Here is a 22,340-nt window from a genome sequence, read left to right as displayed (position 1 = left end):
AGTGCCTAGCACACAGTAAGGTTGATTCAGAAAGGTAACTGATGACAGGCTGCCAGAATGTGTTCTCCTAGCGATTAGGACATATCACTTAATACCCCCAAATTCTATTCTCTATCTTTGAAATAGGAATTTTTTAAAGATTTATTTATTTATTTGAAAGACAGAGTTACACAGAGAGAGAAGGAGAGGCAGAGAGAGAGGTCTTCCATCTGCTGGTTCACTCCCCAGATGGCCGCAAAGGCTAGAGCTGCGTTGATCTGAAGCCAGGAGCCAGGAGCCTCTTCCAGGTCTCCCATGTGGGTTCAGGGGCCCAAGCACTTGGGCCATCTTCTACTGCTTTCCCAGGCCATTAACAAGGAGCTGGATCCAAAGTGGAGCAGTCAGGACTCAAACCAGCACCCAGGGATGTCTGCACTGCAGGCAGAGGCTTAACCTATTATGCCATAACACTAGCCCCGAATACGAATGTTCAAAGCAGCACACTCCTCATCTGATTTTAAGGGCACTGCTAGCTGCAAGGAGCCTAAGAAATGGAGTTTCAGCACAAAAGGAAGTTTGACCATATAGCCAATTGCCCCCACAACACACACACACACACACACAACCGCATTTAAGTCCGTTTGAATATTAAGTGTCCTTCTCTGGAAAAACGAAACAGCTCTAATAGTACCATACCATTCTATTTAAGAATCCTCTAAATAATAACCAAGGAAGTCAATTTCCCTTTAATGACCCCCGACCTTCCTTCTGAACTTCATCCTGTTGAGCTAGCACCTAGTTCAGAGCTACAGAAGAGTCAGTAACTAAGAGAAGTATCTAGAAATTGATCATGAGGATGTCATTGAGCCAGACACTGAGGTTCAGACAAGAAGAAATTAAACTACACATGTAACAAGAGATAATGGGGCAAAAAAATGAAATTTTTTGCCACTGAAACACAAAGTGGTGCATTCCAGAAAGTTAATGACTTGTTCCCAGCTACCATCAGGCCATTCTGTGGGACAGGATGGGCTTATAAAACTGCAGAAGTCAATGCTGCCATTCCGTAGTGTCCTAGAGTCTTTAATTCATGCTTGCCTTCCAACTATCAGGAATGAGAGGAAGCAGCCTGTGATCTTGCTTACGGATGACAGTTTTAAGCACACCAGTGAAATGCAGGAAAGAGCTCAGACAAGGCTTAAAACAACTTCTGAACACTGGAGAAAGAAGGGAATACCAGGTTAGAAAAACTGGAAAAGGGGACGGCACCATGGCACAGTAGGTTAATCCTCCGCCTGTGGTGCCGGCATCCCATGTGGGCACCGGTTCTAGTCCCAGCTGCTTCTCTTCCAATCTAGCTCTCTGAGGTGGCCTGGGAGGGCAGTGGAAGTTGGCCCAGGTCCTTGGGTCCCTGTACCCACGTGGGAGAACAGGAGGAAGCACCTGGCTCCTGGCTTTCGATCCAGCTATTGCGGCCATCTGGGGAGTGAGCCAACGGACAGAAGACCTTTTCTCTCTGTCTCCCCCTCTCACTAAAACTCTACCTCTCAATTAAATAAATAAAATCTTTTTTTTAAAGCAGATATTTAAAAAAAAAAAAGAAAAGAAAACTGAAAAAAGCCTCAGGGATCACCCAAGAAGGACTGCTGGGAGAAATGAGGCAGATGATGTACAGCTAGCTCAGTCCTGGCTGCTTTTCCTGGAAGAATTCCTGAAACAACAGAGTGGGGCAGCATGGCCTGAAGGAAAAGAAACTAATTGGTTCCACAAAATTTTAAACAATGAACCTGGGGCCAGCACTGTGGCACACCAGGTAAAGCTGCCGCCTGCAGTGCCGACATACCATAAGAGAGCTGGTTCAAGACCCAGCTGCTCCACTTCCAATCCAGCTCTCTGCTATGGCCTGGGAAAGCAGGAGATGGCCCAAGTGCTTTGGTCTGCACCATCGTGTGAGACCCAGAAGAAGCTCCTGACCCCTGGTTTCAGATTGGCCCAGGTCCTGCCACTATAGCCACTTGGGGAGTGAACCAACAGATGGAAGATATCTCTCTCTCTGCCTTTGCTTCTACATCTCTGTGGCTCTGCCTTTCAAATAATAATATAATAAATAAATATTTAAAAAAATTAAGCTGCTGCAGCAGTGCAAAATATAAAAACAGTGGTGAAATTTCAGGATGTGAACCAGATCCCAGAAAACATCAAATCAGAGTAACCAAAACTAGAAATTTTAACAATAGATTATCAGCCAAATTTGAAGAGCAGTCAAAAATGCCCTTTGGACAAATAATCTCCTTCTCAAAGGAGAAACATGTACATCCAAATCATTTATGAGGCTTCACAATAATTCAAACCAAGTAACTTTGTCATCATTTATAAAAATAATCTGGATAACTTGATGATAATCGTTATTTATCAGATTAGAAATCAATGCATCAGGAACATTATAAAATGATTTACTATTAGAGCTTTCAAATGTTTTCCTAATTGTTGGATATCACAAATTTGAATTATAATATGAGCATTCTAGCATTTTTTAAAAACTAGAAAATATGGAACATTTGGAGAAAATTAAAGTTCATTTCTATATTTTGAAATGTACTTATCATTTTCTCTCTTTTTAGCTTGGCTAGATAAAGAAGTAAGTGTTAAAGATGTCCTATTCCAGATGCTGGAAATGCATACAAACACAGGAACACACTACTTATTATTTAAATAGGGTTAGGTATATTTCTCTTTAGAGTTTGATTTTTGTTTTAATTCTTCACACCAGCCTATAATAGGATCTGGGTAAGAATGTACACCCCTAAGGCAAGTTTCAGCAGGTTTTCCCCCACTTTACATGATAGAGGATCACAGAAATTCAAGATAGAGTGGTAGGGAGGAATGAAGTCTTATATGCGTTCAAAGGCAAGATAGTTGGAAATGCTACAGATGAGCTTTGTCACCTAAAGAATAAATGAGGGGCCACGCCATGGCTCACTTGGTTAATCCTCCACCTGCGGCACCGACATCCCATATGGGCGCTGGGTTCTAGTCCCAGTTTCTCTTCTTCCAGTCCAGCTCTCTGCTGTGGCCCAGGAGGGCAGTGGAGGATGCCCCAAGTGCTTGGGCCCCTGCACGCACATGGGAGACCAGGAAGAAGCACCTGGCTTTTGGCTTTGGACTGGCACAGCACCAGCCATAGAGGCCATTTGGAGAGTAAACCAATGGAAGACCTTTCTCTCTCTCTTACTGTCTATAACTATACCTGTAAAAAAAAAAATAATAAAGAAATACTGTGCATTCTTCCATGTTTGAAAAGAAGAAGTTCACCTCTATTTTTTCCTTTTTTAAGATTTATTTATTTATTTGAAAGGCAATGTTACAGGAAAAGAGAGTGAGGGAGAGACAGAGATCTTCCATCTGCTGGTTTACTCCCCAAATGTTCTCAACATTTGGTCAGGAGCTTCTTCCAGGTCTCCCACATAGGTATAGAGGCCCAAACACTTGGGCCATCTTCCACTGCTTTCTCAGGCACATTAGCAGGGAGCTGGAACAGAAGTAGACATCCAGGACTTGAACTGGTGCCCATATGGGATGCCTGCACTGCTGGCATCAGTTTTACTCACTACACCACAGTGCAGGTCTCAGTTCACTTCTTTTTTACATGTGTGCTTGAAATTACCTTGCCCTCAGCAGATACATAATCTTTATATATTCACACTGCTAGCTTTTCTAGGTCTTTTGGAAAATTTTTTTTGGACTGAAATGCTTTTCTGTAGCATCATCATAACTATCACCACCCACAGCAAAACAATATGGGTATATCTGATCCTAGGGTTAATTCAACTGGCAATGTGGTAGATAACACCCAGGGTAATGACCAGAGATTTCTGATTTGACAAAAGGAGCTGGTTTACATGTATACATTTGAAGTCCAATGACTTTCATTTAAACATTTTATTACTAAAACGTTCCTGGTAGTCTTGCACTTGAAAAATTATACCTATTATAACTACACTTGAACTTATTATCATGAATATTAACATTTTGAGAGTATTAGAAGTAGATTAGAGGAAGGTTCTGTGGCACAGCAGATTGAGCCACTGCTCCCAACACCCTGATACATCAGACAATCAAGGATCATGTCACCTCTACTTCCAATCCAGCCACTGGCTGATACACACCTTGAAAGGCAGCAGATGATGTCTTCAGTACTTGGGTCTCTGCCAATTACATGAGAAACCTGGATGGAGTTATTTGCTCTTGGCCCTTGCTCTTGGTCCACCCTCAACCTTTGCAGGTATTGCTGGGTTTTTCAGATGAAGAGACAGGACACAGGAGCTTCCATTCTAAGAATGCACCACCAGAGAGCTCTCTGCTGGCACTTTTTATTAGAGAGTACCAACAATTCCTCAAGCCAGCAGGCACTTAGGCAAGGTTATACATCAACTCTATGATGGGAAAAGAATCCAGTCTTGTGGTCCCTAATCAAAAACAGAATGGTGGTATAAATCTTCAAAGACAGGTCCATTCAAAAGCTCTCACACTTTTACAAAAAACACCCCAGGTACCAATTAAGGCCCATTAGCCCCCTGCTGCCTCCACTGCCACATTGCTTTGGAGGCGGGTTTGCCTTTCCCTGGCCTGTTTTGGCAGGAGATAGAAACTGCAGCCTTGCCTCTAATTGCAGAGAAGTTTGCTGCCTGAGAGACACTTAGGCAGCTTTCTCTACAGCAGATGGAAGATCTTTCTCCCTCCCTTTTTCTTTCTCTCTCTCTCACCACTCTACCTTTGCAATAATTCAAAGAAATGTCCACTTTTATGGTCCTGATTAGTACCATCCTGATATCAGAATTTGGCCCTCTAAAATATATATTATCGAAATTTGGGGTGCCATACGATATCACCATATGCTTATTAATAAGTTCCCCATATTAATAAGCCCATGTGGGTTCTTGCCTAACATTCAGAGAACAATTCTGAATACCAGCATAAATGAACGAGGCAACATGGTACATTTTAAGCTTTTATTCAGTGTGATAGATGCATAGGAGAGTGACGGCCTGTCTAAAAAAGAGGTAAATCTGGGTTCATACTGAGTACCAGGAAACAGCCACGTGGAGGAGCATCCAGACCAGGAAGCACAGGGCGAGTTGGCACAGGGCTACAGCCAGCCCCCTACTATCAAGAGGCCAGGGCCAGGAAAAGGGAGGAAAGGGCCTGACACACCTTGTCCCAAGCTTTTAATAAACTTTCAAAGGGCAGTGGTTAATTAACCTGATTGGCAGATGGGCATTCAGGTGTGGCCAGGTAGGGTCATGAGATCACACACAGGGGTGTGGTGAAGGCATGGTCTTCCCTCACAAACCTAATCAATTTTAACCTGTATGCCTGTCTACTTCAATCCCAAGCTTGTTATTAGCACTGAAAGTGATCCTTGATGGGACTGAATTGGAATCCCCTGGCATGATTCTAACTCTACGATTAGGGGTAAGTCCAATTGAGCAGATGCCAAACTGTACATCTCCTCCCTCTCTTATTCCCACTCTTATATTTAACAGGGATCACTTTTCAGTTAAACTTAAACACCTAAGAATAATTGTGTGTTAATTAAAGAACTCAACCAATGGTATTAAGTAGAACAAAAAAATACTAAAAGGAATAAAATAGTAAGTTGTTCCTCGACAGTCAGGACAAGGGCTGATCAAGTCATTGTTTCTCATAGAATCCATTTCACTTCAACAGGTTTCCTTTTTGATGCTCAGTTGTCACCAATCAGGGAGGACATATGATATTTGTCCCTTTGGGACTGGCTTATTTCACTCAGCATGATGTTTTCCAGATTCCTCCATTTTGTTGCAAATGACTGGATTTCATTGTTTTTTACTGCTGTATAGTATTCTATAGAGTACATATCCCATAATTTCTTTATCCAGTCTTCTGTTGATAGGCATTTAGGTTGATTCCATATCTTAACTATTGTGAGTTGCGCTGCAATAAATATTGAGGTGCAGACAACTTTTATTTGCCAATTTAATTTCCTTTGGGTAAATTCCAAGGAGTGAGATGGCTGGGTTGTATGGTAGGGTTGTATTCAGGTTTCTGAGGAATCTCAAAACTGACTTCCATAGTGGCTTTACCAGTTTGCATTCCCACCAACAGTGGGTTACTGTCCCTTTTTCCCCACATCCTCACCAGCATCTGTTGTTGGTAGATTTCTGTATTTGAGCCATTCTCACTGGGGTGAGTTAAAACCTCATTGTGGTTTTGACTTGTATTTCCCTGATTGCTAGTGATTCTGAACATTTTTTCATGTGTCTGTTGGCCATTTGGATTTCCTCTTTTGAAAAATGTCTATTGAGGTCCTTGGCCCATCTCCTAAGTGGGTTGTTTGTTGTGTTGTTGTGGAGTTTTTTGATCTCTTTGTAGATTCTGGTTATTGATCCTTTATCTGTTGTATAGTTTGCAAATATTTTTCCCATTCTGTCAGTTGCCTTTTCACTTTCCTGACTGTTTCTTTTGCAGTACAGAAAATTATCAGTTGGACTTACCCTTAATGGTAGAGTTAGAAACATGCAAGGGGATTCCAATACAATCCCATCAAGGTGGCATATACCAATGCAATCTCACTAGTCAAAGTGATCAGTTTCAGTTCATAATTGATCATAATGATAGGATTAAGTGTCAAAGGGATCACATAAACAAGACTAGTGTCTGCTAATACTAACTGATAGAATTAAAAAGCAGGATACACATCAGACCCATAGAATGGCAGATGTCCTAAACAGCACTCTGGCCTCAGATTCAGCCCTTAAGGCATTCGGATCTGGCTAAAAAACACATGAGAGTTTCACAGGCATGGAAAGCCAAGACACTGTGGCAGAAAAAAAGGAAAGGAAAGGAAAGGAAAGGAAAGGAAAGGAAAGGAAAGGAAAGGAAAGGAAAGGAAAGGAAAGGAAAGGAAAGGAAAGGAAAGGAAAGGAAAGGAAAGGAAAGGAAGAAAGAAAGAAAAATGACCTAAATGAAAGATCTCTGTGTGTGAGATCCCAGTGGAAAGAACGGACCATTAAAGAAGGAGGTACCTTTCTCTGAACGGAGGAGAGAACTTCCACTTTGACTATGGCCTTGTCTAAATAAGATCGGAGTTGGCAAACTCAAAAGGCTTCCATAGCCTTGGCAGCTCATGACAAGAGCCTCAGGTGACTACTGACGCCATAAACAAGACTGTCAATTGTGAAATCAACAACAGGAGTCACTGTGCACTTACTCCTCATGTAGGATCCCTGTCTTTAATGTGTTGTACTATGTGAATTAACGGTACAACTAGTACTCCAACAGTACTTTATACTTTGTGTTTCTATATGGGTGCAAACTGCTGAAATCTTTACTTAGTATATACTAAGTTGATCTTCTGTATATAAAGATAATTGAAAATGAATCTTAATGAAGAATGGGATGGGAGAGGGAGTGGGAGATGAGATGGGTGTGGGTGGGAGGGAGGTTATAGGGGGAAAAGCCGCTATAATCCAAAAGTTGTACTTTGGAAATTTATATTTATTAAATAAAATTTTCAAAACAGGAAAATGATCTTTCTCTTCCTTGTCATTACAAGACAGCAACCCGTGTCACTGCTTCCACCTTTCCAATTACACTAAAAAGAGAAAGCTGTTTCTTTGTACATATAATTCATCTAAAAATGTATATACACAGGCAGTCTTAGCTTTGTACAGCAGCACAGGAGCCCTAAATTGGCCCCACTACTGAAACAATGCAAAGGGATCTTAAACGCCATTGGAGGGAAATTACAATTGCTTGTGAGCCTTACAAAATTTTGCCAAAATATTAAAAATTCTGCTAAATGCATAATAAAATGAAAAATACTAAACTTAATTTATTCAGTAGATTATAATTTAAACAGTACAGATATTTAGAATCAGGTATTTTTTCCTTATTAAAAATAGTGTTTATATTTCTTCCCTATTGCAAAACTTATACATTTCTATGGCTTGACAAACTGTCTTAAGTCCTGAGTCCAGATTCACTATATATATATTATATCATTTGTGTTTTCCATTTTATGAAGTATTTCCAAGAGACCTTTTAATGTGAATTTGTTTGCCAGTATCACTTCCTCAGGCTTATCATCCTTTTTATCTCTCTTCAATACAGAAGAAAATTTGCCTATGACTGTACATCCACTTTCTAGAACAGCAGTATCTCAACATTCCCATATGAGTGATTTTTTTTCTGCAACTCCAGTTGCACTCAATTCAAATTTTACTTCCAAATTTATAATTCCTTGAGATTTTGATGCACATTCATTTCTGTTGGTTAATTCTCTTCAAAACATCTGAATTGGGACCAGCACTACAGCATAACAAGTTAAGCTTCAGCTGTGATACCAGCATGCGATCAAAGTGTCAGTTTGAGTCCCAGCTACTCCACTTCTGATTCTGCTTCCTCCTAATGTTCCTGAGAAAGTATCAGATGCTGGTCCAAGTACTTGGTCCCCTGATACCCATGTGGAAAACCAAGATGGAGTCCCTAGCTCCTGGCTTCAGAATGACCCACACCTGGCTATTGTGTCCATTTGGGGAGTGAGACAGTTGATGGAAGCTCCTCATTCATATTCATTCTCTCTCAGCTGTTTCTCCTTCTGTCCCCTCTTTCTCCCTCTCTGTTGCTCTATTTTTCAATAAATGTATCTTTTAAAATATGTGTTTATTTCTGTTGACAAGCAGTTAACACATCTACACATTTTGTTGCCATGAATGAATAGCACAGGCACCATGACCAATCACATGCAGACTTTGAAGAAATTAGGGACCAGCATTGTGGCACAGTGGGTAAAACAATCACCAGTATCCAATGTGAGTGCTGATTTGAGTTCCAGCTGCTCCACTTCTGATCCAGCTCCATGTTAATGTGCCTGGGAAAGCAACAGAAGTTGGCCCAAGTATTTGGGCCTCTACACCCACATGAAAGACATGAAGGATGCTCCTAGATCCTATCGTCCTTCTGGCCCAGCCCTGGCTGTTGCAGCCATTTAGAGTGAACTAGCAGATGAAAGAGCTCTCTCTCTCTCTCTCTATCTCTTTTGGTCTTTCTGTAACTGTGCCTTTCAAATAAATAAAATAAATATTAAAAAAATAATGGTTGGTCACTAATTATGATACATCTGTTAGTTATGCAGTGATTCATGGGCTGCAGAGCTACCTATGTTGTAAAACTACTCACAGTTAATGCTATTGGTAGCTGCTAGGTATATAATGCTGGGGTAGGTATTTGGCCCAGCAGTTAAGAGACCAGGTCTCGTATCAGAGAGCCTGGGTTCAACAGGTTCTTGACTTAAGATTCCTGGTAATGCAATCCTTGTGAGGCAGTGGTGATCACTCAAGCAACTGATTTCCTTCCATGAATGTGGGAAACCTGGATTGAATTTATAGCTCACAGCTTTAGCTGTAAGCCACGCAGCCATCACAGGTATTTGGGGAGTAAACTAGTGAATGCGGGAGACATCTGTCTCTCTGTCTCTGTCTCCCTGTCTCTGTCTCATCTCTCTAATGGCCTTATTGCTCAAGTCAAAAATAATCAATTTTTTTTGCTTTGGAAGGTTTTTCTCTTTTTTAATTAGTTATACAAGTTTCACATATTTCATATATAAAGATTTAGGAATATAGTGATAATTCCCTCCCACCCATGCTCCAACCCTTCTTCCTCCTCCCTCTAATTTTTACAAACATTGCTTCTTGGCCTTTTGGCTAAGATCAAGTGTAGTATCTGTTCTTACCAGTTTAACAAACCTCTATTTTTAGTTTACTTAATGATCATAAGGTTAACCCTACACTAAGTGAAAAGTTCAAAAGAGAGTATAAAGAATAAAAACACCGTTCCTCAGCAGAAGAGACAAGGGCTGTACAATCAATTTTTAGAAATGAGGTTTTGAAAAATTTCTGTGATTTAACTACATTGTGATAGCTGAAAACCATACATATTGAAACTGTGCAAAGCCAACACCTTTCTGTACCCTGTTTGTGGAACTGAGTTCCTATCTTTCAATAGATGGAAGTGAATTTTTTTAAGATTTTTTTATTTATTTATTTGAGAGGCAGAATTACAGACAGTGAGGGGAAGAGACAGAGAGAAAGGTCTTCCTTTCTGTTGGTTCACCCCCCAAATAGCCGCTACAGCTGGAGCTACGCCGATCCGAAGCCAGGAGCCAGGAGCTTCTTCTGGGTCTCCCACATGGGTGCAGGGGCCCAAAGACACTCTCTCTCTCTCTCTCTCTCTCTCTCTCTCTGCGTCTTTTTTGCTCTCTGTGTGACTCTTTCAAATAAATGAATAAATCTTTAAAAATAAAAAAAAGCCACTTAGTATAACTAACTTACTCTTGGACTTAAACAGTGAACTTTTTTTTTTAAGGTCTTCCTTCCGTTGGTTCACCCCCCAAATGGCCACTACGACTGAGCTGGGCCCATCTGAAGCCAGGAGACAGGTGCTTCCTCCTGGTCTCCCATGCGGGTGCAGGGTCCACACACTTGGGCCCTCCTCCACTGCTTTTCCAGGCCACAACAGAGAGCTGGACTGGAAGAGGAGCAACCAGGACTAAAATCAGTGCCCATATGGGATGTCGGCACCACAGGCGGAGGATTAACCTACTGCACCACAGAGCCAGCCCCAATGGTGAACTGTTAATCTGTGTTATTCTTTATGCAAATTCTCAATATGTTCTATACAATTCAAAGTCTCTGAGAGGCAGAGAAGAGGGCAGATGAATAAAACTCTGGCTATAAATTCTCTACAGAGACAGTGATTTCAACAGCTATTCACAAACCAAGTCACCTTCACAAGAGCTAGGGAAGTCAGGTGAGAGACTAGAGTTTGGTTTTAGCATAATAATATGACAGAATGAGCACTTGGCCTAGCAGTTAACTGCTGCATCCATATGGGAGCAACAGGGTCAGAGTCTGGGCTGTACTCCTGATTCCAGATTCCGCCCAAGGTTCACCCTTAGAGCAAGCAGGTGTTGGGCCAAGTAGTTGTGTTCCTGTCACCCATATTACAGGCCTGTATTGAATTCCTTACTCCTGGCTTTAGCCTGGCACAGCCTTTGCTGTTGCAGGCATTTGGAGAGTGGACCAGAACACTGAAGCTCCCCTCCCTCTGTCTATCCATGTGCATGTGTGCCTGTGCATGTGCATGCACAAACATGCATGTGCCTTGGAACCTCACATAAAAATTTTTAAAAATATTTAAAAGAAACATTGGAGAAAGCAGGTAGGACAGAGTTCCCTACATCACTCTTTACCTATCCTGAAGCTTCTAGCTTAGGATGCAAAAGGAATTGAGTGTAGATCCAAGACTGGAAAACCAGCATCAGCACTGCCATGAAAAAAAAACCAGACCCAGATGGGTCCCTCAGCCACTGCACTTATGCCATTGTCTGAAGACTGAGTCAATGGATCCTCCTAGCCAAACAGCTAAGGAACTGCTCCACTATCTCTCACTGAACTTCTAACAGGCAGCAGACAACACACCAGCAGCTGGGAAGTAGGGCAGGAAAGGGAACTTAGTTCTTTGTCTTGGAGTTCAGAGCTAGACTTACTTCTATGAGACCCATCACCTGATACAACCCAAAGGCCACTACTCCGGCCAGGACTCACAGATGCAGCCTGTTCACTTTCCGTGACATCATGGCAAGTGTCCTGCTTTCCGGTATGACACACTGATTTCAGATTGTATCACTGCCAGCTTCCTATGGGCCAGGCATGCAACTCTGCAAGACTGCACATGGCTGGGGCCGGTGTTGTGGCGTAGCGGTAGAGCTGCCGCGTGCTGTGCCAGCATCCCATGTGGGCACCGGTTCGAGTCCCAGCTGTTCCACTTCCAATCCAGCTCTCTGCTACAGCCTGGGAAAGCAGTGGAAGATGGCCCAAGTCCTTGCGTCCCTGCACCCACGGGGGAAGCCTGGAGGAGAAGGCTCCTGGCTCCTGGCTTCAAATCTGTGCAGCTCTGGCTGTTGGGGCCATCTGGGGAGTGAACCAGTGGATGGAAGACCTCTCTCTCTCTCTCTCTGCCTCTCCTTCTCTGTGTAACTCTTTCAAAATAAATACATCTTAAAAAAAAAAAAAAAAAAAAAAGACTGCACAGGGCCTAATGACAAAGAAACCCAAGTGTGAAGTAGCTAAGTGCCAGTCTGGATGGCCAAGAGGCTGCCTTTATTAGTTCCTATCCCAACCATGGGCAGACAGCAAAAGTTCACTGGATAATGTCTTGGGATATAGTACCAGGCTGGTAAAACCCCACATTATTGGGAGTTAACAAGGAACCTGACAATGCCAAACAGATAGGAACAACAACTACGAAAAAAGACATAGAAACAGAAATCTTCTCAAGCCTAGAGAAAGATATAACAATCTAAGTACTGGAAGGTCAGAGGTCACTCGTAAGACTCAACTCAATCAAGTCTACCCCAAAGACTCCCCAAAGACATTCTTTTTTTTTTTTTTTTTTTTTTTTGACAGGCAGAGTGGACAGTGAGAGACAGAGACAGAAAGAAAGGTCTTCCTTTGCCGTTGGTTCACCCTCCAATGGCCGCCGCAGCCGGCCGCGGCGCCAGCTCTCCCAAAGACATTCTAATCAATGCCTTCAAGGCTAAAAATACAGGAGTCTGAAAGCTGCAAGACAAAAAAAGGAGCAAATAACACACACAGGTGTCATAATTTGCCTGAATCCGCACCTACCAGCAACAATCTTACAAGCCAGGAGGGAATGCAAGAGTTTCATCATACTGAAGGAAAAAACCTGTCAGTCAAGAATATGAAGCTATCTTTTAGATATAAAGAAAAGATAAAGACATTCTCACACAATAAAAGCTGAAGCAATTTATCAAAATATTTGTCTTACAAATGTTCAAGGGAGCACTTTAAATTGAAGGAGAGGTATGTTAATGAGTAAAAAAAATATGATGATGTTAGGGGACAGAGAATGACCCCCTCAATTTAAAAGAAAGTGAACATTCAGATCAGTTTTTTATTTATTTTTTATTTGTTTATTTGACAGAGTTAGACACTGAGAGAGAGAGATAGAGAGAGAGGTCTTCCTTCCATTGGTTCACTCCCCAAATTGCCGCTATGGCCGGAGCTACACCAATCTGAAGCCAGGAGCCAGGTGCTTTTCCTGGTCTCCCATGGGGGTGCAGGACCCAAGCACTTGGGCCATCCTCCACTGCCCTCCCGGGCCACAGCAGAGAGCTGGACTGGAAGGGGAACAACCGGGACTAGAACCCGGCGCTCATATGGGATGCCGGTGCCGTAGGCAGAGGATTAACCAAGTGAACCACAGTGCTGGCCCCCAGATCAGTTCTTTTTTTCTGATCCCTGTTTTACAAGAACTCTTCACACCTGGCCATCTTGGAGATCATCAGAACATAGAATCTTGGTTTACCTGTACCTCAAGCCTGAGAACATATGCTGGGGTTGGTGCAGAGCTTCCTGCCTGGCTGGCACATGGAACCACAAGATCTGCAAGACACTGCTATTAGCAATCTCAGAATATATAAATATATCCTACAAGTCCTTTCACTGCTGTGGCTTCTGAGGCATAGCCCTTTCTTCCTCTGTGAAGTAAAACTTTGCCAGTACATGACTGTTAAACCAGTTTTAGTTGTCAGCTAGTGGCCAGCTAAATTTTTTTTTAACTTTTATTTAATGAATATAAATTTCCAAAGTACGGCTTATGGATTACAATGGCTTCCCCCCAATAACGTCCCTCCCACCCGCAACTCTCCCCTTTCCCACTCCTTCTCCCCTTCCATTCACATCAAGATTCATTTTCGATTCTCTTTATATACAGAAGATCAGTTTAGCATACATTAAGTAAAGATTTCAACAGTTTGCTCCCACACAGAAACATAAAGTGAAAAATAATAGATGATTTTTTAAATGATGATAAAATCAGATCAGACCTATTGTCATGTTTAATCTACTACTCCCAGTGAGAGTCAAGTTGGGAATTGATAATTTCTTCTTTTTTTTTTTTTTTTTACAGAAGATCAGTTTAGTATACATTAAGTAAAGATTTCAACAGTTTGCACCCACATAGAAACACAAAGTGAAATATACTGTTTGAGTACTCATTATAGCATTAAGTCTCAATGTACAGCACATTAAGGACAGAGATCCTACATGAGGAGTAAGTGCACAGTGACTCCTGTTGTTGACTTTACAAATTGACACTCCTGTCTATGGCATCAGTAATCTCCCTATGCACCAGTCATGAGTTTCCAAGACTATGGAAGCTCCTTGAGTTCTCCGACTCTTATCTTGTTTAGACAAGGTCATAGTCAAAGTGGAGGTTCTCTCCTCCCTTCAGAGAAAGGTACCTCCTTCTTTGAAGACCTGTTCTATAGTGGCCAGCTAAATACCTGTCAAGGAGGTAGAAAACTCACTGGTAAGAGTTCTGCATATTTAGAATACTCTAACACTGTAAATATTGTACCTTTCAAAACCATCATGTCTTTGGTATCAAGATGAAATAACAAAACAAAGATAAGAACTAGAGGGCAGGCATTTGGACTAGCAGTTACATCACTGCTTGGAATGCCCTCATCCCAAATCAGGGTGCCTGAGTTGGAATCCTGGCTCTGCTCCCAATTCCAGCACCCTGGGAGGCAGGAGGTGATGACTGAAGCAGTTGGGTCTCAGGAACTCACTTGAAAGACCTGAACTGAGCCCCCAATTTCCAGTTTAGGCCTGGCCCAGACATGGATGCTGCGAGCATTTGAGGAGTAAACCAGCAGATGGGAGCATTCTCTTCTCTCTCTCCTCTGTCTCCTCACCAAGCCAACATTAATAGACCTAAAGAGAGAGACAGACTCCAACACAATAATGGTAGGAAACTTGAGCACCTCAGTTTCAGAAATGGACAAATCATCCAGATAGAAAGTCAACAAATAAACAGCAGAGTTAAACTGCACCTGAGATCGCCTGTAGCTAAAGAAAGGTTCTATCTAACAGCTACAGAATACACATACTTCTCAACAGTACATGGAACATTTCCCAGAATGGATCGTATACTAACTGATCACAAAACAAGTGGAAGAAAGGAAGGAAGGAAGGGAGGGAGGGGAAGAAAAGACTAGCTCAAAACTACTTTCTTCCTGAATTGGAACCCGAACACTAGTTTTGTATCCTTAACCATCACACTGTGTGACGGGGAATCACATGGTGACTCAACACTCACCTAAATATGCCAAATACTTGAATCATCTTACCTGAATCTTCCAAGATTGACATGAATAGAAAGACCCAACCCATGGCACTCTGCGCCTTGGCCACAGGCAGCAGCTGCATTCTCTCCACTCCACTGGGAGGCTGCTTCCATCACACATGCCAGAACCAAGATGCTCGCTCATCTGCTGGCCGTTACATCTGGCCTCATACAATGTGTGTCTGATCTCCCTCAAGGAAACCCAGTTGATCAGAAGGGCTCAGGGGAAGAGTTACTTCATCAGCTCCATCCCATTCTAAGAAGAAAAAGTTCGAGCCTCAAAATAAGGCTGGTATTTACTAAACTGACTTCAGGAGGCACATCGTGTCCTCCACGCCAGTCCCCAAATTAGGTCCAATAGTGTCAAATCAATTAAGATGATTTCAAAGCATTATGTGTTGGAATCAACTCTGGTACTTAGGACCCCTGGTTCCCTAATCCTTAGCAAAGAGACACACTGAGAATTATATTTTTCTCCTTTAACTTTTTTTCCCCAAAAACCTTTTAGTCGATGAATACGAACTTCGTGCACTTTATAAATACAGCTTTAGGAATATAATGATTCTTCTCACTGTACCCGCCCTCCAACCCACACTTCCATCCTCTCTCCTCCATCTCCTATTTCCATTCCTATTTTTTATATCTTATTTTGATAGGCAAAGACAGAGACCAACAGCCAGGCAGTGAGGCGCCATCTATTGGTTTGCTCCCCAAGGCCGCCGGCTCTTGGGCCTGCGTGTCCGGCAGTCCATCGGATTCCCTGCACCCTCCAAAGGCGCCAAAGCGCTCGCAGCCCCTCCGCGGCCCACAGGCCTCGCCAGTCCCGCCAGGAACCGGGCTACCAAACGGATCGCGGCCGAGAAACGACCACGACCCGCCTCCCCTCGCTGTGTAACCGCCGCCGTCCAGCGTGAACTCACGCGGGAGAGCTGGCGCCCCTCTCGGTCCCTTCCCACCTCCGCGGCCTCGCTGGGCTACTGGAGAGCGTGGAGAGGGCGAGCCGGGCGCGGACCCTGACCACCCATCCGCCCGCTCCAGCCACTCCCCCTTCCCTCACCTGCCAGTGGTCAGCACCGCGCCGCGGCCCGGGGCCTCCCGGCACAAGCAGGGAACTCACCGTGGCTTCCCTCATCCCCGGAGCCCAGCCGCCTGTTCAGTCCCGCGGACTTAAAACACCTGCGCGCCCGGCTGTCACAGTGCATCCCATCCACGCTCGCTCCCCTCCCTGACACTCACCCGTTTCGTCGCCCGCTACCTGCCTATTCCCAGCCGGCGCTCCATAACCATCCCTGAGGGGACGTTGGTGAAGCCTCAGTGGGCCCACCAGTACGCCTGCTTGAGGGGGCGTGGCCTGGGCGTGAACAACGCGCTAGTGGGCGTGGCCTGGGTGCTTGGAGCATTTGCTTTAGGAAGTGGCCACCCAAAACCACAATGAGGAAGGTATCATTTCATACTCACTTTGATAGCTATAAAAAAAAGATAATGAGAATGGGTGCAGCTACAGAGAAAATGGAACCTTCATGTATTGGGTGGGATTGTTAGCTGATGCTACCCTTTTTAAATTTTAAACTTCTGTTGTATTTGAATGCAAGAGAGAGAGCTTCCATCTGTTGGTTCACTCCCCTAAGACCTCAACAGCCAGGGTTGGGCCAGGGGCCCAGAACTCAATCCAGGTCCCCTAAGTCAGTGGCAGGGACCCAAATGCCTGAGCCATCATCTGCTACCTCCCAATTTTTTTGTGTGTATTAGCAGGAGGAGTACCGGAGCCAAAACTGGTACCAGGCACTCTGATATGGGAGGCAGGTGTCCCAAGCAGTGACTCAACATCATGCTCTGATGCAGCCGCTTCTGAAACACAGAGGTACCATATGACCATGAAATTTCACTTATGTATATACTCAACAGAAATACAAATTTTTTTGCCAAAAATGGTGCACATGAATTTTTGCTGCAATATTATCTATAACAGTTAAAGGATGAAAACACCCTTGACATCCATAAACTGTATGACATGTTGTGTCTAGGGTGCAGTGTTGTGATGTAGCAGCCTACGATGCTAGCATCCCATATGGGTGCCAGTAAATGACTTGGACTGATCCATTTCCTATCCAACTCATTGCTAATGGCCAGGGAAAGCAGTGGACAATGGCCCAAGTACTTGGGCCCCTTCCACACACATGAGAGACCTGGAGGAATCTCCCAGGTCCTGGCATCAGCCTGGCCCAGAAGGTCTGGGTGTGTGTCTCTCTCCCTTCTCTCTGTGTAACTCTAACTTTCAATTAAATAAACAAATCTTTAAAAAGAAAGAAAAATAAATGTGGTGACTTATCCATATCCTGGAATTTTATTCAGCCATAAAAAGGAGTGAGGCTCTGACCAGTGCTATAATGTAGCAGGTAAAAACAATGCCTGTAGGTCTGGCATTCCATATGGGAGCCAGTTTGTAGCTACTCCATTTCCTATCCATCTCCCTGATAATACACCTGGGAAAGCGGTGGAAGATGTCCCAAATCCATGGGGCCCTGCACCCAGGTGGGAGACCTGGAGAAAGCTCCTGGCTCCTGGCTTTGGATCAGCCCCATTCCAGACATTGGGGCCATCTGGGGGAGTAAATTGGCAGATGGACTCTCTCTTTTTCACTCTCTCTCTCTGCCTCTGCCTCTCTATAATTTTGCCTTTTAAATAAATAAATTTTAAAAAAGAGTATTCATACATTTCAGCATGAACCTTGGATATATGGAAATAATACTTTTGTGAAAACTAGTCACAAAAGACCCCATGACTCCACTTAACATGAAATGTTAGAATAAGCCAAGATGGAAAGACATAAAGTAGATCAGCGGTTGCTCACGGTGAGGGAGGGCAGTGAGTTAATGCTAAGAACCACAAAATTTTTTCCGGGGTAATTAAAATATTCTGAAATTGATTGTGGTAATGTTTTCAAGACTTTGAATATACTTAAAATGACTGAACTGTGCACTTTAAACAGGTAATTTATATGGATTATAAATTATACCTCAAAGTTGCTATGAAAAAATAAAACTCAGATACTGTGTCATCTAAAGTGTTAGCATTTTCAAGTGACAAGCACTTTCAATGCTCTACATTTTTCTAGATGAGCCACCTTCAGGTTTGCTGTGAGGGAACTGGTGTGAACCCCTGATGATATTTTATGGAGCTGACTTTTCTCCAGGATCAAACAAGACTATAACTTTGTTAACTGATCACAGACTCACCTGGCATAGGTAAGGCCCCGAATGTCCCAGCCAACAGCACAGTGTGCTCAGGGTTTCTTCCCAGAGGAGTCTGCTCAGGAATTAGAGTTTGGGTTCTAAGAAGTTATTCAGATTAAAAAAGAACATTTTAATTTTTCTCTTGGTGATGTATTGTGGACTCCTTAAGAGGAATTATGTTAGCGGTTTTTTTGAGTATAGATCTTCTTGCCTTTGTCAATTAGTTTTTTTTTTTCCAAAATAAAATATTATCAATTCCCCCTTTACCTCCTCTCCTCCCCAGTCATCAAGCAACATCTTATGACTGTCTTGCATGGGACAATTTGTCTGTCTTGTAATGCAGACTTTTGTTTTGGAGCCAAGACATTCTGATTGTATAGCGTTTGAGGGTCAGTATGTTGGAACAAAGCATCCTTTCTCCATAGTCAGCAAGTATCTGTGAAGTCTGAGTCTCAGTGATGAGAACCCGAGGACCCAACAGCCTGGTGGCACACCAAGCAAGCATGTGCAGGAGGCAGCCATGGAAAGCCCTTCTCGCTTGTCCACAGAATGTTTTTCTCAGCTCAGCCAAGTTAACATCAGCAAGAGATATTTTTGAAGAATCTTGTGGCCTTCAAATTTTAGAACCACTTAGGGGTGATTTCTTCCCCGTGCTAATTCTACTTCATCAGACTTCTGTTCTTTGAACTGTACACTTTGAAATAATTGAGTTTTCTGGGGCATTTAATTTTCTTTGTTAAGTGTTTCTCTTCACTGCAGTAATTTTCTCATCTGTTACATACACACATTTTAAAACAAGGAATTCCTCATTCTCCCAGACTCACTGCTGTATTGTGGCTGCTCTCGGCAGGATTACATAAAATGGAATTAGGTACTCAGCCAATCTTACTGTTAATTGAGGGTGATGTTAAGACTACTGGTTTCATTCGAGCAGGATCCCAGTGCAAGCCTGGTACAGCAACGCAAGAGGCTTACTTTAGACCCAAGGCTGAAACCATGATCCTGAAAAATAAACAACAACAAAACTCTTGGGAGGTTGGTGAGAGAGGAAAGAGGCAATTTCTCCCCATTTCACACATCCACTATGTTCTCTGCTTGCAGCTTTCTCAAATGCTGCCTGTCCTTGATTTCCTTTCTTCTGCTCCTTTTTTTGTTTGTTTCTGAGATTGAAATACAGACTCCTTCTGCTTCCCAGGATATTTTTCTCATTAAATGTGTTGCACACTCCTAAGGAATTATTTTTTAAAAATCCAGAGTGTAACAGATCCTATTGACCCCAGCACCTATCTAATAGTTTTTTTTTTCCCCTCAGTGAATATAAAAATAAAATTCATTTAAGTTCCATAATCTTTGTTAGAGCTCTGCTTGGCTGCCTAGGTCCTGTGTAATGTAAGGACAGAGCCTTTAACGTGGTACTGGGAAGTCTCTTTTTCCAAATGGTTTCTCCAAATCTCCAAATGACAAAGCCAGAGGAAGAAGCATTTTAAAAAAAAAGAGTCTTGGCCGGTGCTGTGGCTCACTAGGCTAATCCTCGGCCTGCGGCGCCGGGAGCCTGGGTTCTAGTCCCAGTTGGGGCACTGGATTCTGTCCCGGTTGCTCCTCTTCCAGTCCAGCTCTCTGCTGTGGCCCGGGAAGGCCAGTGGATGATGGCCCAGTTGCTTGGGCCCTGCACCCGCATGGGAGTCCAGGAGAAGCACCTGGCTCCTGGCTTTGGATCGACGCAGCGCACTGGCCACAACACACTGGCCATAGCAGCCACTTGGGGGGTAAACCAACGGAAAAAGGAAGACCTTTGTCTCTCTCTCTCTCTCTCACTGTCTAACTCCGCCTATCAAAAAAAATAAATAAATAATGGAAAAACTTTAAAAAAGGCTCTTAATTCTTTGGATTGTTTGTTTTCCTATAATCAAAATGACCCTAGTATCAAGGTTGAAAAGGGGAAGGATGAGCATACCTTTCACTGTAGATAACTAGGGGTACAGGAGAAAGATGAGTCTCAAAAGCAGGAGTAGGAAGAAAATGTCTTTAGGACAGAAAATATTCTCTAAAAAGTTGGAGTCTCATCAGCTCAGAGACGAAGCCAGAGCTGACTTTCTTGTTGGGATTCTCACCACTCTAGTGCCCATGAGAAGGAGTGGCGGTACCTCTTCTCTTCCTTCTTGACTGTCACTACATTGCTCACCCTTGATTACTTTCTTCCTTATGAATATAGGAGTTCTACAGGCCTCTGCAGGCAGAGATTCACTTGTGTGTGTTAAAAGTCATTCTCAGGGAGCTGGCACTGTGGCATAGCTGGTAAAGCCACCTCCTGCAGTGCCAGCATCCCATGTGGATGCTGGTTCGAGTCCCAGCTGCTCCACTTCCAATTCAGCTCTCTGCTATGGCCTGGGAAGCCCAAGCCCTTGGGCCTCTGCACCCACGTGGGAGACCCAGAAGAAGCTCCTAGCTCCTGGCTTCACATCTGCACAGCTCCGACCATTGTGGCCAATTGGGGAGTAAACCAGAAGATGGAAGACATGTCTCTCTCACTCTGTGTAACTCTGACTTTCAAGTGAAATAAATAAATCTTTTTTTTTTTTTTTTGACAGGCAGAGGGGACATTGAGAGAGAGACAGAGAGAAAGGTCTTCCTTTGCCGTTGGTTCACCCTCCAATGGCTGCTGCGGCCGGCGCACCACGCTGATCTGAAGCCAGGAGTCAGGTGCTTCTCCTGCTCTCCCATGGGGTGCAGGGCCCAAGCACTTGGACCACCCTCCACTGCACTCCCTGGTCACAGCAGAGAGCTGGCCTGGAAGAAGGGCAACCAGGACAGAATCCAGCGCCCCAACCGGGACTAGAACCCAGTGTGCTGGCGCCGCAAGGTGGAGGATTAGCCTATTAAGCCGCAGTGCTGGCCAAATAAATCTTAAAAAAAAAAAAAGTCAATTTCAGACAGCAGCTGCACTTCAGACTTCTCCAGTTCGGGTACCACTGACTACACTAGGTGGGTCCTCTAGGAGAACAGGCTCCTCATCTTTGGGAGGCAGCCCACTCAAGTCAAAGATACTGCCCAACTGATCAGCTTTAGAGTTTCCACAGAGGAGAGGCTTTCTATGAAACATTTCTGCATAGATACAGCCAACACATCACATGTTGACAGGTGTTGCATTTGTAAAAGAACTTCAGGAGCATGATACCAGAGTGTAACAGACAGTGGTGCAAGTGCCATCTATAACTGTAGATTGTGGCCAGGCCAAAGTCAAGCAACTTGACTGTTTTGCTGCTTGTCACCTGAATGTTCTCTGGTTTCAGTGAACAATGCAGTTGGCGTGAAGAAAATCCAACCCTATCAGAAACTGGTGCATTGGATCCTTGGTGGCCTCTGCTGTAAGCCTCCAGCCATCTCAATCAAGTCACCTCCAGAACCATGCTGATGGAAATGCCACCTCTAACTTCTCCTCCACTGGGGGTTAACACATTCTTGAGAGCTGCAAGGTGAGCACTAAGGGGGTCACAAGCCTTGTACACTGTCCCATAGGCACCAACAACATTTTCAGCTGTTGGCCCATATCCACAGGTAACCATTCTCAGGTCAGTTTTAACCCCCACCTCCAGCCATGCAAGGCCCTAGAATCAAAAAAAACCTTTTCATTTGGAAACATCATAACTAGCACAAAGGAGATCACACATGACACCCACCATGTACTGAAGGTTCTACACTCAAATCCCTAAAAAAAATTCCAACTCACTACATACACAAAAGCCTCATTTGCCATCCCTGGGTAACCATTCTATCTCTTACAACGTCCAAGTTTCATAGTTCTTATAAAAAGCAGATTCAGCTATTTTAATAAATTTATATATAATATCACTAAATACATTCAACTGACCAATATGT

At 43.5% G+C, this 22,340-nt stretch overlaps 2 pseudogenes; one reads left to right on the top strand and one right to left on the bottom strand.

The window, feature by feature from the left end:
• Positions 1-449: 449 nt before the first annotated feature.
• On the bottom strand, positions 450-22,054 carry LOC103346027 (cyclin-dependent kinase 4-like; annotated as a pseudogene).
• Positions 9,703-9,806, top strand: LOC127485654 (U2 spliceosomal RNA; annotated as a pseudogene).
• Positions 22,055-22,340: the final 286 nt, after the last annotated feature.

This window comes from Oryctolagus cuniculus, chromosome 12, assembly GCF_964237555.1.
Source record: "Oryctolagus cuniculus chromosome 12, mOryCun1.1, whole genome shotgun sequence".
NCBI classification, from domain to species: domain Eukaryota; kingdom Metazoa; phylum Chordata; class Mammalia; order Lagomorpha; family Leporidae; genus Oryctolagus; species Oryctolagus cuniculus.
This window is presented reverse-complemented; position numbering and strand designations above follow the sequence as displayed.